Below are 15,892 nucleotides of genomic sequence, written 5' to 3'. Positions count from 1 at the left end.
AGGACAGGTGACCCACCACCATTATAGGACATTTTGAGAGATGCTCATGGTCTCCTTGAACTAGTTGACCTAGGAGGGCAAGGAGCAAAAAGTGTACTTTATGTCCCTCTGACCAAATTATTATAGGCCTCAAGGTATGTCTGTTAAACATCCAAGAAGGTTAGTTCCACCAGTCTGGTACTTTTAAATACTGTGTGTCATGAAGATAAATCTTGGGCAAAGACCAGTTGTTCTCAGATAAACCTTACCTAGACATATATTTCTTGACCTGCTATGTATAATTTGTCAGTAGGTTGTAGGAGTAATATGGTTCTCTCTGGTTTTCAAAGCTAGCTAGGCACTGTTTATCTGTCACATTGTCTCACCCCTCCATCGTGGTTTTCCCACTTAAGGTGCCCCCATTTCCCCCCTTTCTCCCTTAATAATATCTTCAGCACCAAGGTCTTTAAGTTCGGTGGGGGTGGGATCAAGGCCCGTGGCAATAGCCTATATTATTTTAGGAGTCTCCTGGACTACCTTGATCAACAACTCAAAGGGATATTTCCCCTGTCTGGCATTGTGTTTATGATTATATACCTTTCAACTATACACATGCACTCACATATTATGTTATATGTGTCTTTTTTAGTAGGCTTATGAAATAATCTATTTCCTTTTGGGTTTCTATACCACCTAAGCATTATTATCTCTCTTTCCTCTATCTCCATGTGTATAACCTTCCCTTCTCCCTCCCCAGTTAACGTACCCTCCATTCTCCCCGTTTTCCTTTTGCTAACACCTGTGTCCTACTATCCCTGTCTCTCCATTTCCTTCTTCCTTTCTTGCCCCATGATTCCTTCCCATTTTCCTGGTTCCTGGTGTTACATCAGGATATATTCTTACATTTAAGAATTTGGAGCTAATATCCACAAATGAGAGAGAACATGCATTGACTTGTTTTTCTGAGTCTGTGTTACTTCAGTTGGTATAATGATTTCTAGTTCCATTCATTTACCTGTATTTCATGATTTTGTATTTCTTACTACTGAGTAGAATTTCATTGTGCAAATGTACACATTTTCATCTTTTATCCGTTGGTTGAGGGACAATTCAGTTGTTTCCATTTCTCAGCTATTGTGAAAAGAGCAGCAATAAACATGGCTGAGCAAGTAGTGGGGTATCAAGTCCTTTGGTATATGCTAAGGAGTGGTATAGTTTGATCATATGGTAGATCTATTTTTAGTATTTTAAGATTTGCCCACACTGATTTCCATAATGGCTGCACCAGTTTGTAGTCCTATCAGCAGTAGATGAGGGTTCCTATTTCCCTGCATCTGCATGTTATTTGTTTTCATGATCGTTGCCATTTTGACTGGGGTAAGGTGAAATCTTAAAGTGGTTTTAATTTGCATTTCCCTGATTATTAGTGATGTTGAACATCTTTTAAGGTGTTTCATAGCCATCTTTACTTCTTTTGAGAACTCTCTGTTCAACTCAGTCCATCTTTTAATTGGGTTGCTTCTTGTCTTGGTTCTCTGTTTTTTGAGCTCGTTATAAATTCTGGTTATTAAACCTCTGTTGGATGTGTCACTGGTGAAGATTTTCTCCCATTCTCTGGGCTTTCTGTTTTCTTCCTTGGTTGTCTCCTTTGATACACAGAAGAATTTTTGTGACTTTAATACAATGTAATTTAATGGTTCTTAGATCCCTTCCCTTCTCAGCACCTCAACCCAGCACTCCCCTTCCCCCTCCCCCCATCCAATTTAATGTGCATATCTGTGTGTGTGGCCAGATTTAGAGTTAGATTTGTGTCCCCAAATGACCATTATTGTGGGTCCATCCACTGGGCCCACCAAGAGTCCCATCCCCATAAGACATTATCTTTCCTCCTCCCAGCAGCCATCAGTTGCCAAACGTTCCTTAGGTTAGCATTTCTTAACCACCATGTTTATGATGGGATTTTGATTTAATTGAGCTTCCGTAGGACTTGTGCATGCTGTCACCATGACTGTGAGATCATATGAGTAAATGACCAGCTATCTGGAAGACTCTGTTTGCTTGTGGTCATGTACCCCCTCTGTCTCTTACAATCTTTCCACCTCTGATCCCAGAGCCTTGGAGGTCAGAGGTTTGAAATATGTATCATATTCAGGAACAAGTACTCTGCAACCTCTTGTTCTCTGGATTTTAGCCAATTGTGGGTTTCTGTGTTACTCGCTCTTTGCTGCATAAGAAAACTTCTCTGGTGAAAGTTAAGAGATGCATTTGTCTTAAGTGTGGAGGTTGCACTGAAGATGTGTCACTTAAGGTTAAGCATCTCATAGACACTTATTTTCTGCTTTTACCAGTTCTAGAAGTCTGTAATAGTCTCCATCTCTTGCAAAAAGAAGCTTCTTTGGTGAGAAGTAAAGGGTACACTTGTCTATAAATATGAGGATGTGCATTTAGAATAAAGTCAGAAATTGCATTGCTCTAGGGATATGGCAAAAGTAGGTTTCTCTCTAGGATCTATGACCTCTTCAGCCATGTGTACTTGGCTACATTTACAGTACTACACATGAGTTCCCTCCCATTGACTGGGTCTTTATTCCAATTAAATGTGTGTTGTTTATTCCCAAGATAAAAGTGCCACTACTGCACCAATAGTGATAGTTTACTGACCCGGTCATGGTTTATTGGGCTTTGCAGCTGAGTAGAGGGAAGGCTCGAGGAGATAGAAAGGCTGTCCATACTGATGGATTGGTAGAATCAGTATAGAGAAAATGAGTATCCTACCAAAAGCAATTTACACATTCAGTGTAATCCCAAGCAAATTTCTTGTGATATTCTTCACAGAAATAGAAAAATACATCCTAAAATCCATATGAAACACAAAAGTTCCTGGATAGCCAAAACAATCCTGAGCACAAAGAGCAAAACATACCAAACCTCAATCTATATTACAGAGCCATAGTCATATAAACAACGTGGTATTGGCACAAAAACAAACTTGTAGGTCAATGGAAAAATATAGAAGACCCAAACATGAGTGCACATAATTGCAGCCACCTGATACTTGACAAAGACGACAAGAACATACACTGGAAGAAAGACAACACCTTCAACAAATGATGCAGGAAAAATTTGATCTCCACATATAGACCAATGAAATTAGACACATACTTATCATGGTGCACAAAAGTTAACCCCAAATGGATCAAAGATCTCAATATGAAGCCTGATATGCTGAAACTATTAGAAGACTACATAGGCAGTGCCCTTCAAAATATAGGTCCAGGAAAGGCCTTTCTAAGTTGGACAGCAGTTGCTCAAAAATTGAGGTCAACAGTTGCCAAATGGGACCAAATTAAACTTAAAAGTGTCTGTACAGCAAAGGAAACAATCAAGTGAAGAGGAAGCCCAGAGAGCAGGAGGAAATCTTCACCAGTTCTTCATCTGACAGGGGCTTAATATTTAGAATATACTAAGGTGAATCTTTTTAAAATATATTTATTTTTATTTTTTGTGTATTTGTGGTATACCTGCATGTGTGTAAGTGTACCTGTGTTGTGCAATGTCTGTGGAGGACAGAAGAAGGCACTGGATTCCCTGGAACTTGAGTTACAGTTATTAGCAGCCATGTGGGTTCAGAAATTTGAACCCAGGTCTTTTGCAAGAACAGCCAGTGTTCTTAACTGCTGAGCCATTTTCTCCTGCCCCTACTAAGGTGATTCTTAAAAGGTGAGTAAACTTGTTCAGATTGAATCAGTGAGAGGAGTTGCCTAAGTCAAGTTGGCAGAAACCAAAAGTCTTAGCCAAAATGACATATTCAGAAACTTCAAACCATTTCAACTTAAAATGGCTAGACAATGAGACTTCCAGGGAAAAGAGATATGTGATCTAGTCAAGTAAAGCAAGTGGGTCATTTGAAGGCTTTTGACACATTCAGCTTCTATTGGTCTTATGGTCCAGTTAGTTCTAGACTGAAAATACACTGGCAAATAGGAAAATATGAAACTTGCTCACATGAAGCTTATATTTTAATATTTGACTTATATTTAAACATGATAAAAATTCAAATTTTTCCATAAGAACATATAATAAGTCACTGAAAAATTTTAGACAGAACAGTAGTATGATGAAACTGTGTTTTGAAAAGATCATCATATTTGACTAAGGATTTAGTATGCTCAGATGAAAACCCTGAATCCAGTCAGAAATAAATTCAGGCAGTTTCCATGGCTTGGCTCTTTTCTAGGGCAGATTTTTGAAATGTTAACAAGATAAAGCTCGGAGTAGATGTGAGTGCTGTGAGAAAAGAGCAATGAAGGTGCTTCTGTATTTCTAATCTCATTGGTAGATAAGGGATGTGTCATTCATGCGGAGGGATCTACACATGGAAAAGAATATTAGAATCATGGATGCTGACTTGGTACTGAAAACTCAGGCTCTTGAGTACAGGAAGTGAGAGAATATACAGGCTGGAGCACAGGAGAGTAGCTGGAGTTAAATATATTGTCCAAATATAGAAAATATTTTAATCTATGGTATTAGGGTAAAATCACCTAGGACAATTACAAAGTGAGAAAAGGACATACAAATTTCTATAGGCACTCATATTAAAAGGATGGTCAGAACAGGGTTCCATAGAGGGTTTTGTAATGATAAGCGACTGACAATAAAATATGTGATCATAAAGAAAACAGTAGAAAGATTACAGCAATAGTTGGAAGTATCCAAGAGATCATACAAGAGGAGTGAAGGAGAGACCCAATTTCAGATCTCAGGATGGAGGAGGATGAGGCATGAAGACAGTGGTAACTATAGCGAATCGTTTCCACAACATTTGCTTTTGAAGAATTGATAATAGGAAATTGCTATGAAAAAATAAGCTATAAAAGATGGTCGTTTTAAAAAAGGGAACATTTTACAGTCATTTTGTGTATAGGTAAGAAAAACATGAAGTGTGAAAAGAAAGGATTTGAATAACATGGTAAATGAGGACAAGAGAGTAAGAAGGACAAACACGGCCGTAGCCTAAATGTTCTCTTGAATAGCATACGCTGTTCATGCAAAAGTAAGTAAAACATCATTAAATGACTTCTAAATTTTTAAAACAATTCATTGACTGTTCATAGTAGAACTCAAGAGCTTTCCACATTAATTTTTGGTTCGCCTCTTCTCACTTGTAACTGCTAAGGACAATTAACATAAGCAGGCCAGTGATACTTTTGACATTGGAAGGTAATTAACACAGCAAGAAATACATTCTGGGGCAGACAGTTCCAAGAAGAGTGGGTGGAATCAGCATGGGAGATTAAGGAGGAAGCAGGGTAGTAATTCTAGACTGTATACAGCTCTCACATCATTAAAGTCTTGAAGTTATTTTTTAAAAGCCAACACCCTGGAAAAGATATTTTTTACCTGTGCTTCATTTTAATCGGGGGCCAAGGCTTTCATTATTATTGTTGTTTTGTCAGATAGTGTTTTATGATAGACTTTCTAAAATTGTCTAAAAGCCAACCTAATTGGTAGCCTTACATAAAGTCATTACTTAAGCAATAATGACCTTCATAGTAGATGTTCTTAGCATTAATAACCCATTTGAAACAACTGGTTTTCTAAGGTGAAGCTAGAGACCTTTAATGAAACCTGCTATTAATGGTCAGAAAATATCTAACTGGGAGGTCATTAGTGTGGTTATAACAATGTAAATAAAAAGCAAAGTGTTCAAAAGTTAAAAGTTGAGCATCAAGTTGCCATAGATACAGTATTTTCATAGATATGGCTGCTCAGACCACTTAAAGAAGGAAGAAAAATCTCAATTCTTACAATTCCATTTAGGATTATAATTACTGTGTGGATGCAAATATTGATCCATAGATTCTAAAGCAATGAGATTCCTATAGCACTATGATATAAATCTGTGTACCCAGAAGGGGGTGTAGAGATTGCTCTTTTCAGTTTTGACTACCACAAATACAAAAGATAGGCTGCACTACTGTTCTAATCCTACTACATCTAAGAAGAAATACATAGATATCATCAGTAGGCGTGAATGCTTGTTTTTGTGTGTGTGTGGAGCAGAGCACTTAAAAAATTTTGGGGTCTCTCACCCCAAAACAAAACAAAATGGGCTGGAGAGATGGCTCCATGGTTAAGAGCATTGGATGCTCTTGCAGAGGACTTGGGTTTGATTCCTAGAACGCACATGGTAGCTAACAACCATCCTAACCTCCAGTTCCAAAAGAAACCAACACCCTCTTCTGACCTCTGAAGACACTGCATGACATGGCTGCACTTACATATATGCAAGCAATACACTCATGCACTAAAATAAAAATAATAAAATATCTAAAACAAGGGGCTGGAGAGATGGCTCAGCAGTGAAGAACACTGACTGTTCCTGTAGAAGACCCGGGTTCAATTCCCAGCACCCACATGGCAGCTAATAACTGTCCTTAACTCCAGTTCCAGGGAATCAGACAGCCTCTTCTGTCCTCCGAGGGCATTGCACGACACAGGCGCACTTACCTACATGCAGGCACCACACTCATACACATAAAATAATAAAGTATTTTTAAAAATAATAAATATTTAAAACAAAACTAAACAAAAAATCTAAATTACTAATATAAAATGTCCATGTCTTCAACCACCCATGAGGAAGTATGACAAAGATAGCTAATTCTTAGAGTTGTTAATTTAAATGTACTGCTTTTACAGTTTATAAAACCCTATGGCTACATCTCATTTGGAATGAGCTCTTTACAATATCAAAAGGGAAGGGCCTGCTTGGATGGATTCACTTTGTAGTAACTTCTGATGCCTAAGAATACTGTAAGACTTGAATAAAGTAATACGACAGGAGGTTACCCAGTGTAACCATCCTCATTGTAGATGAGGGAACCGGTACTGCAATGGGGACAATCCAAACGGACTAGATTTGTATGAAACTTTGGAAGGTATAAACTGCCCTAGAGAAAAGGTATCAATTAATTGTTACTTTTAAAATGACAGTTGCAGGGGTCTGGAGAGATGGTTCAGTGGTTAGGAACACTGACTGTGCTTGCAGAAGACCTGGGATCGAATCCCAACACCCACTTGGCAGCTAACAACTGTCCATAACTCCAGTTCCAGGGGATCTGACAGCCTCTTCTGTCCTCTGAGGGCATTGCACGACACGGGTGCACTTACCTACATGCAGGCATAACACTCTCCAGCCATGTGTATTTGACTATGTTAACAGTACCACCCATGAGTTCCTTCCACTGAGAGAGCTTAAATCCAATTAGATAGCTGTTGATTACTCGCAAGATAAAAGTGCCACTACTGCATTGATACAGAACGTTGTGCCAATCATTGTTGTGGTTATAAGGCTTTAAAGCTGTGTTTGGACCATAGATTGATTTTTCTCCCTTAGCACCTTACACAGTATCCTCTGGAACTACTTTTTTTTATTAGTGCTATGTCATACAGACTGATTATCTATCTATCACATCTATCTATCTATCTATCTATCTATCTATCTATCTATCTATCATCTATCTATCTAACTATCATCTATCTATCTATCTACTTATCATCTATTCAATCATCTATCATCATCATCTATCATCTATCTATCTATCATCATCTATCACCTCTCATTTGGTGCTGCTTGTATTTAGGGCTGAGCACTTGAGATTGGATAACTTATCAGGGACCTTATCCCTTATTTTAGTTAGTTTTCTATTGTTGTGATAAAAAGACTGACCAAAACCAACTCAGAGAAGGAGTTTATTTTGCTTAATGTCCCAATCACAGTTCATCATTGGGGGAAGTCAGGGGACTCAGGGCAGCGACCCGGAAGCAGGAGCCAAAGCAGACCACGGAGGAGTGCTGCCTATCTATTTATCTATCTATATATCATCTATCTATCTATCTATCATCTATCTATCTATCTATCTATCTATCTATCATCTAACTATCTATCTATCTATCTATCTATCTATCTATCTATCTATCTATCTTCTATCTACCTATCATCTATCTATCTATCTATCTAATCTATCTACCTACCTACCGGACTCACGTATTGATTTTTCACTTTTTGGTCAAACTTGAATTGATTTGAACAGCATTTCTAGTTTGAATACATTTGATACTGACCTTAAGGGAAGAAATTCAATGACTGCATAATAAACCTCCAAAACATATAACTCAAACATTCAGACTTCTGTCAGCAGTGCATCATCAGACTAGCATGGATGCCCCTAAGACTGGCATCAGGGTTTGTCTAAAGGGTGAAAATGTCTGTAGACTAATGAAAAGTCTCAGGAAAAAACAAGAATTAATGAGTAAAAAGAGATTCTGAGATGTAAGTCCCCTAACCACCGAAGAGACAGAATCATGATTTTTCAAAGGGGTAGATTTCTGTAAGAGTCAAGTTGCTACTCCTTTCTCTTTTTCAAACTAGTTATAATGTTTTAGAACTTGGATTTTTTAAGATGTGATTTGTTCCGATAACAGGCTTTTAAGGAAATTATTACTTTGTACCTTCTAAATTTTACATTCCAATATAATTCATTATTTCCACTAACTCTTTTCAGATATAAAACAACAAACACAAAACTCAGTTCAAAAGAATATATTTTTACCTACAGATTCATCAGATGTAAAAGTCACATTTTTATACAACAATTCTTTACTCGTTTTGGATTAGTGTAAAAAACCAGAACTGGCTCCTGGTGATATGAGATAGTTGCTTTTGATCACTGTTTCCTAAATTACAATGACATTTTAAAAGTTCTAACATCAAAGACACTCACTTGTAACTGATGGACTCTGTCTTAGAAAGCACAGTGTAGGACATCAATATAAGAAAACACAAAGGAGCTAGTTAATGTGGGGGGTGAAGCAATGCCTTCGCAGCCTCGGGATCTGGGTTTACAACCAGCTGAGCTCATTGCTTTAAGGAGGCTGAGGTCAGTCCATGTCTGTTCTCCACACATTCAAAACTACTCCACTATTCATCTTAATTGACAAGTTAGTTCTCCAAGGGGACTGTGCACTAAAATAGAGTTTTCCCAATATTTTAAAAAGAAATCTCTAAACATCCACACAATTCTGATAATTTTGGGTATGGATCGTATAATAGAGTCTCTGAATTTTATTTCAAATTTGAATTGAGTTCTGAAACTTTTCCACAGCCAAAAAAAAATACAATTAATTAAAATGTTTTGGCTTCTGTTTTTGGTACTGCAACTAGTGGTTTGTGAACATTCCTGGGCTCTTAAAAACTTTGTCTTTGGGGCCCTTATGGAAGAAATTATAAACATTATGAAAAACTAGGCCAAAAACATGACATTTGGGTTTTAGGCTCATTTGTTAGAAGTTGGTTAGGAAAATATACATTATTTATCATGCTAAATGAAAAAGACAGTGAGGACTAATAAGACCTTGAAACTAATGTCTCTAAATATTTTAAGATGCATCTTTAGATTAAAAGCACATGCATTCTTAGTTTTGGAATACTAGGATCAACGAAGTCATACCATTAACTCTATAAATTATGTTTTTCAAAATATAAATTATACAGTAGACCTGTTGAGAGTACCTGTGCACATTAGACACAAGTACTAGACAATTTTTTAAGAATGAGCTTTTTAAAATGATATTTCATTGATAATATTTCATTATTCTTCTCATAGTCTTAAAGGTTTTATATCTGCTGATTATTACTTCAAAATTTCCCTACCCATGCTGTCTTCCTGTTTGTTATTTTGTTCAAAGAGTATATATATGGTATGATCTCAGTAAATAGTAGTCATACAGGAGAAGTCTTTTGTTCTTCAGAACATGACATGTCTAATTCTGTTGCTTTATACAGTGTTTCTTGAATTTGGCACTATTGGCATTTTAGACTAACCAGTTTAGTTGTGGGGAGTAATGCATTATATGCTCTATGAGAGGTTTTGTCTATACTCTCTAGATGCCAATGTAGCCCACCTCTTACCTCCACTACAGCATCTAAAAATATCTTTATACATTTGCAAAGGTTCTCAGGAGACACTGTTTCTCTCAGCTGAGATCCAAGATGGAGACGCTGTGCAGGGATGGTCTTCCAGCATTTCTGGTAATAAACTGGAGAAAGCTAAATAACAGCTATAACGAGACATGGGTGATCTGGGACATTCTCCCTTTCCAGAAACAGGCAATGTTAGGAACAATGTTTATGATCAAGAGCCTTGGAAAACTATAATCTCTGAAGAGAAACAAAACTGAAAAAAAAAAACCTTGAAATAAAACTCAGGAACTCAAACAAAAAGATTAGACGAAGGGTGCAAAGAAGGGAATGGAAGCAGAGAATATCATCGCTTCAAGGCAAGTTAGGGGAAATGGAACAATCAAAGAAAGGATTAAATCTGAAATAAGCCATAAACAGAAAATGTGAGATCTCTAGGGCACTGTAAAAAAAACCCAACTTATAAATCATAGGCACAGAAGACGGAGAAAAAAACCCTGTCAAAGGTGCAAAAATATTTTAAATTAAATCATAGAAGAAAATTTCCCAAACCTAGAAAAAGAGATACCTATTAAGGTATAAGGGGAATACAGAACATCAAGTAGTCAGAACCAGACTAGAAACTCCCCAAGACATACGATAGTCAGCCAATACACTAAATGTACAGAAAAAGAAATTATATTGAGGGTCTGGAGAGATAGCTCAGATGTTAAGAGCACTGACTGCTCTTTCAGAGGACCCTGGTTTGATTTCCAGAACCCACATGTGGCCAACAACTACCTGCAGTTCAAAGGAATTCGACCTCTTCTTCTTACCTCTGTGACGCACGTACAAACATGCAGGCATTAAATTCATATACCTAAAAAAATAAAAATTAAAAAAAAGAAATAATACTGAAAGCTGTGAGAAAGTTCAAGTACCATATAAAGGTGGGCCCATAAAAATAACAGCTGACATTTCAATGGAGGCTCTAAAATATAGAAAGATGTGGATCAATGTCATACAAGTCATGAAAGAACACAGATTCCAGCCCAGAATATTATACTTACGGAAACCATCAGTTGTAATTGAAGGGGAAAGAAAAACATTCCATGATAAAAATACATTTAAGTAATTTATGTCTCCAAAATCAGCTCTACAGGGAAAGCTCGATAGAATACTTTGATTAAAAGAGAAGATTAAACACTCTCAAGAAGGCATAAAGAAAAAATAAATTATTCCAATACAGTAAATCAAAAAGGTCTAAATAATCATCACTAAATTTCAACATAATAGGAATTAATAAACATTGGCCAATAATAACCCTCAATATTAATGGTTTCAACTCCCTAGTGAAAAGATACAGAGTAAACAACTGAATTAGGTACCTCATCAACAGTGATCAACACTATCTTAGGGTAAAAAGATAGAAAAAGTTCTTTGAAGTAAACAGAACTAAGAAACAAGCAGGTGCAGCTATTCTAATATCTAACAAAATAGACATCAAACTAAAACTAGTCAGACAAGACAGAGAAACCCACCTCATAATCCACCAAGAAGATATTACAGTCCTAAACATATGCACCCCACACAGAGGCACCCAATTACATAAAACAAACATTACCTTTAAAATCTCACAGTGAGGCCAATACAGTGATAGAAGATGACTAGCAAGTGACTTCAATATCTACTGTCATCAATAGACAGGTCAACCAGACAAAAGATAACAGACAAATCCTGGACTTAACACCATTAATCAAATGGACCCAATAGACATGTACAGAACATTCTACCCCAACCCCCTCCCAAATACTCTATTCTCAGCAAGTCATGGAACTTCCTCAAAAATATAACACAAATTAGAACAGAAAGCAAGTTTCCACAAATTTATGAAAATAAAATATCATCCTGTATTCTGTCCATCTATAAAGAATAAATCTAGATATTAACAGCAATGCAAATGGGAAAACTACACAAATTCATGGAAGCCAAACAAGACACAACTGAATGAAATTGGATGATGGGATAAATGAGGAAATATTCAAAATTCCTGGAACTGAATGAAAATGAAAACACAACAAAACAAAACCTGTGGGGCACAATGAAGGCAGTCCTAATAGGAAACTTTACAGCATTAAGTACCTACACCAGAAAATTAGAAACATCTCAAGTAAATAAATCAATTATGTACCTGAAAACTTGGAAAACCAAGAACTAAGACTAGTAGATGGGCTAAGATATAAATAGAATGAAGCCTGAAATTAATGAAATAGAAACAAAGCCAATTGAAAGATTCAATGAAATGAAGATTAACAAGTTTGGCAAACCGTTAGCCAATTTAGCCAAAAGGGAAGCGACCAAATAAACAAACTCAGAGATAAAAAGGGAAACATTATCCAGAAGACATTCAGAAAATCCTAAGGAATCACTTTTAAAATATATTCCACTAAACTAGAAAATCTTTATAAAAGAATAAATTTCTAAATATGTATGACTTAACAAAATTAAACCAAAATTATATAAATAAACAGACCCATAACAATCAATGAGATAGATTTAGTAATTTAAAAGAACTCAGCAAAATTATCATCTACCATGATCATATTGACTTCATTCCAGTGATGCAGGGATGCATCAACATATCTAAATCAATAAATGTAATCTACCACATAAACAGACTAAAGGACAGAAATCACATGATCATCTCATTAGATGCAGAACAGCACTTCAACAAAATTCAGTATTCTTTCATCATAATAAAAGTCATGTAGAAGAATAGGGAATCAGATGGCATATCTTAGCATTACAAAAGCAATATGCCACAAGCTCACAGCCAATATCATACCAAACAGAGAAAAACTAAAAGCATTCCCATTAAGATCAGGAGCAAGACAAGGATGTTCACTCTCTCCACTCCTGTTCAGTGTTATTCTTGAAGGCTTAGTTAGAGTGACAAAACAAATGAAGGAGATAAAAGGGACACAAACTGGAAAGGGGTCAAAGTATCCTTATTTTCAGGTGATATGTAAATATAAATCAACTAAGTTTTTATACTTAATCAGAAATCAATCAAGCTACATCAACAATGCACATAGAATCAAACATCAACTCAACAAACGTGGTCTTGTGTTTCATATCAGACACACGAGCAACAAAAGAAGTCTACATGCCAAGACCACAACAGAAAAATAAAAACAGTAAGAGAAACCAAAAATTTATGCGTCAAAACCCACCAGTTCTGTAGAAGTGTTCTACAATGAAAAATACCTAGAAGAACCCCAGGACACAGAATTTAAAAGAAGTATCATAAACGTGATCAAGAATTCAAGGAATTTAAAGAACACACACACACACACACACACACACACACACGAAACCTCAAATAATTCAAAGAGGATGGGGCTAAACTTCTGAATGAAGCTCAAGAAAATTCAAAAATACAGATTAGTAAAATGACAAAGACAATTCAGAATTTAAAAACTGAATTCACAAGGCTGGAGAGATGGTTCAGCAGTTAAGAGCACTGGTTGTTCTTGCAGAAGACCCAGGTTCAAATCCCAGCATCCACTTGGCAGTTATCCATGTTCCAGAACTAGAGTTCCAGGGGATTCGATGCCTTCTTCTGTCCTCTTCAGGTATTGCATGACACAGGTGCACTTACATACGTGAGGACAATTCACACATACACACAAGATAAAAACAACACAATTTTTAAAAACTGAATTCATAGCCGGGCGTGGCGGTGCACACCTGTAGTCCCAGCACTTAGGATGCAGAGGCAGGTGGATCCCTGTGAGTTCAAGGCCAGCCTGGTCTACATAGTGAGGTCCAGGACAGCTGGAGCTACAGGGGATCCTGCTTCAAAAAGACAAAAAACAAAACAAAACAAAAAAACAAACAAAAAAAAAAACAAAAAAAACTGAATTCATGAAGAGATAGAAACAGTGAAGAAACTCAGTGTGAAAAGAAAATGAAGTTGAAAAAACTCAGTAAGTGTGAAACAGCAGGAGAAAGTCTTACCAACAGAATGAATGAAATGGAAAGCAGAATATCAAGACAATTGAAGATATGGAACACTCAAGCAAAGAATATGAAAACAAATTTAGAACTCACAAGAATGGAATATTCAGGAACTGTGGGATACTATGAAAAGACCAAATTTGTACATTATAGGCAGAGAAGAAGGAGAAGAATCCCAAGTCAACAGCATGGACTGGATTGTCAAGAGGATTACAGAAGAAAATTTTCCTAAAGAAGGAAAGACATACCCACACAAATACAAGAAGCACACAGAACACCAAACAGACAGGACGAGAACAGAGACTCCCCGTGAGATACAGTAGTAAAGGCACTAAACGTACAGAAAAGGAAAGAATACTGAAAGCAGCAAGAGTAAAACGGCAAATCATATATAAAGGAAATTCATCATAATTACAGTTGACTTTGCAATGCAAACTGTGAAAGCCAGGAGAGTCCAGCTCAAAATATTCTAAAGATCTGACTGGTCATAGATGCCAGCACAAAATGTTTTACCCAGAAGAACTGTGTATTAGAAAGAGAAATCATCCATGAGAGGAATAAGTTAAAAGAATTCATGTTCACCAAACCATGCCTACAGAAATACTCAAAGCAAAACACAAGACTGAAGAAAGGAATTACTATAAAAAAGAGGTTACAGAAAGGTTAACAAATTAAAGAGTAATTATAGAAACACAAACTAAGACCAAGAACACAAACAGAAATGAACATGACAAGAACAAATACAGATCATTCACAAAAAACCTTAAATATCAATAGTCTCAACCCTCCAGTCAACAGATATCAGCTCACTGAATGGATTAAGAAAAAACGCAAAATTTTGTTGTCTGCATGTTCATTTCACCTACCATAGGGTGAAGAGATGGAAAAATATTCCAAGCAAATGCCACTAAGAAACAAGCAGGTGTTGCTATTCTAGTATGTGACAAAACTACTTCAAATTAAAACTAATCGCAAGAGCTAAAGAGGGTCATTTCAATCTGATCAAAGACACAAGTGAATCAGATGATATTACAATCATGAACATATTGCACCAAATGCTGATATACCCAATTTTATAAAAATAGTACTACAAGACTTTAAAAAACAGATCAACTCCAACTCAGTAATAAGAAGGTGACTTCAATACCCCACTATGTCAAGTAGACAGGTCAATTGAACAAAGACTGAACAGAGAGACAACTGAATTAAATGATATCATAGATCAAACAAATATTCCACCCAAGCACCAAAGAAAACTTTTTTTTTATTATTCCACAATCCACAGAAGATTCACTAAAATAGATCACATACTGGAGCACAAAAAAATCCTCAAAACATACACACTAAAAATAATAATAATCCCATGTGTGATGTCAGATCACAACACAAAAAAAAACTTAAAAGCAACAGCAAAAGAAACTGTAGTAACTACATGAACTCATGGAGATTAAACAACACATTCCTGAGTGATAAATGGGTTAAAGAAGAAAATAAATTTAGAAAGAAATAAAAGCTTTCCTGGAACTAAATGAGAATGATAATGTATTAGTCAGGGTTCTCTAAAGAAACAGAACCATATAAATATATATTGTCCCAATTGGGTGTTGAAGGTCTGACGAATCCCAAGATATCTGCTAGAGTGAAACTCTACATTGGAATCCAAAGAAGTTGGTCACAGCACCAAGATGAACTTAAGAGAGAGAGAAGGCGAGGGGCAAAAAGCAAATCCTCTCCTCTGCCGTGGCCTTTCATAAGGGTGGGTCTTTCAGCTTCAGATGATCCAATCAATAAGGTCTCTCTCATTTCAGTTAATCCCAGATCCAGTCAAGTTGACACCCAGGATTAGCCATCACAGATAATAAGACACAACAAAACCCACAGACAATATCATTCTAAATGGAGAAATACTGGAGTGATTCTGATTAAAAT

Source organism: Nannospalax galili, unplaced genomic scaffold (assembly GCF_000622305.1).
Source record: "Nannospalax galili isolate Female #2095 unplaced genomic scaffold, S.galili_v1.0 scaffold52, whole genome shotgun sequence".
In the NCBI taxonomy this organism is placed as follows: Eukaryota; Metazoa; Chordata; class Mammalia; order Rodentia; family Spalacidae; genus Nannospalax; species Nannospalax galili.
Note: the sequence above shows the minus strand (reverse complement) of the source record.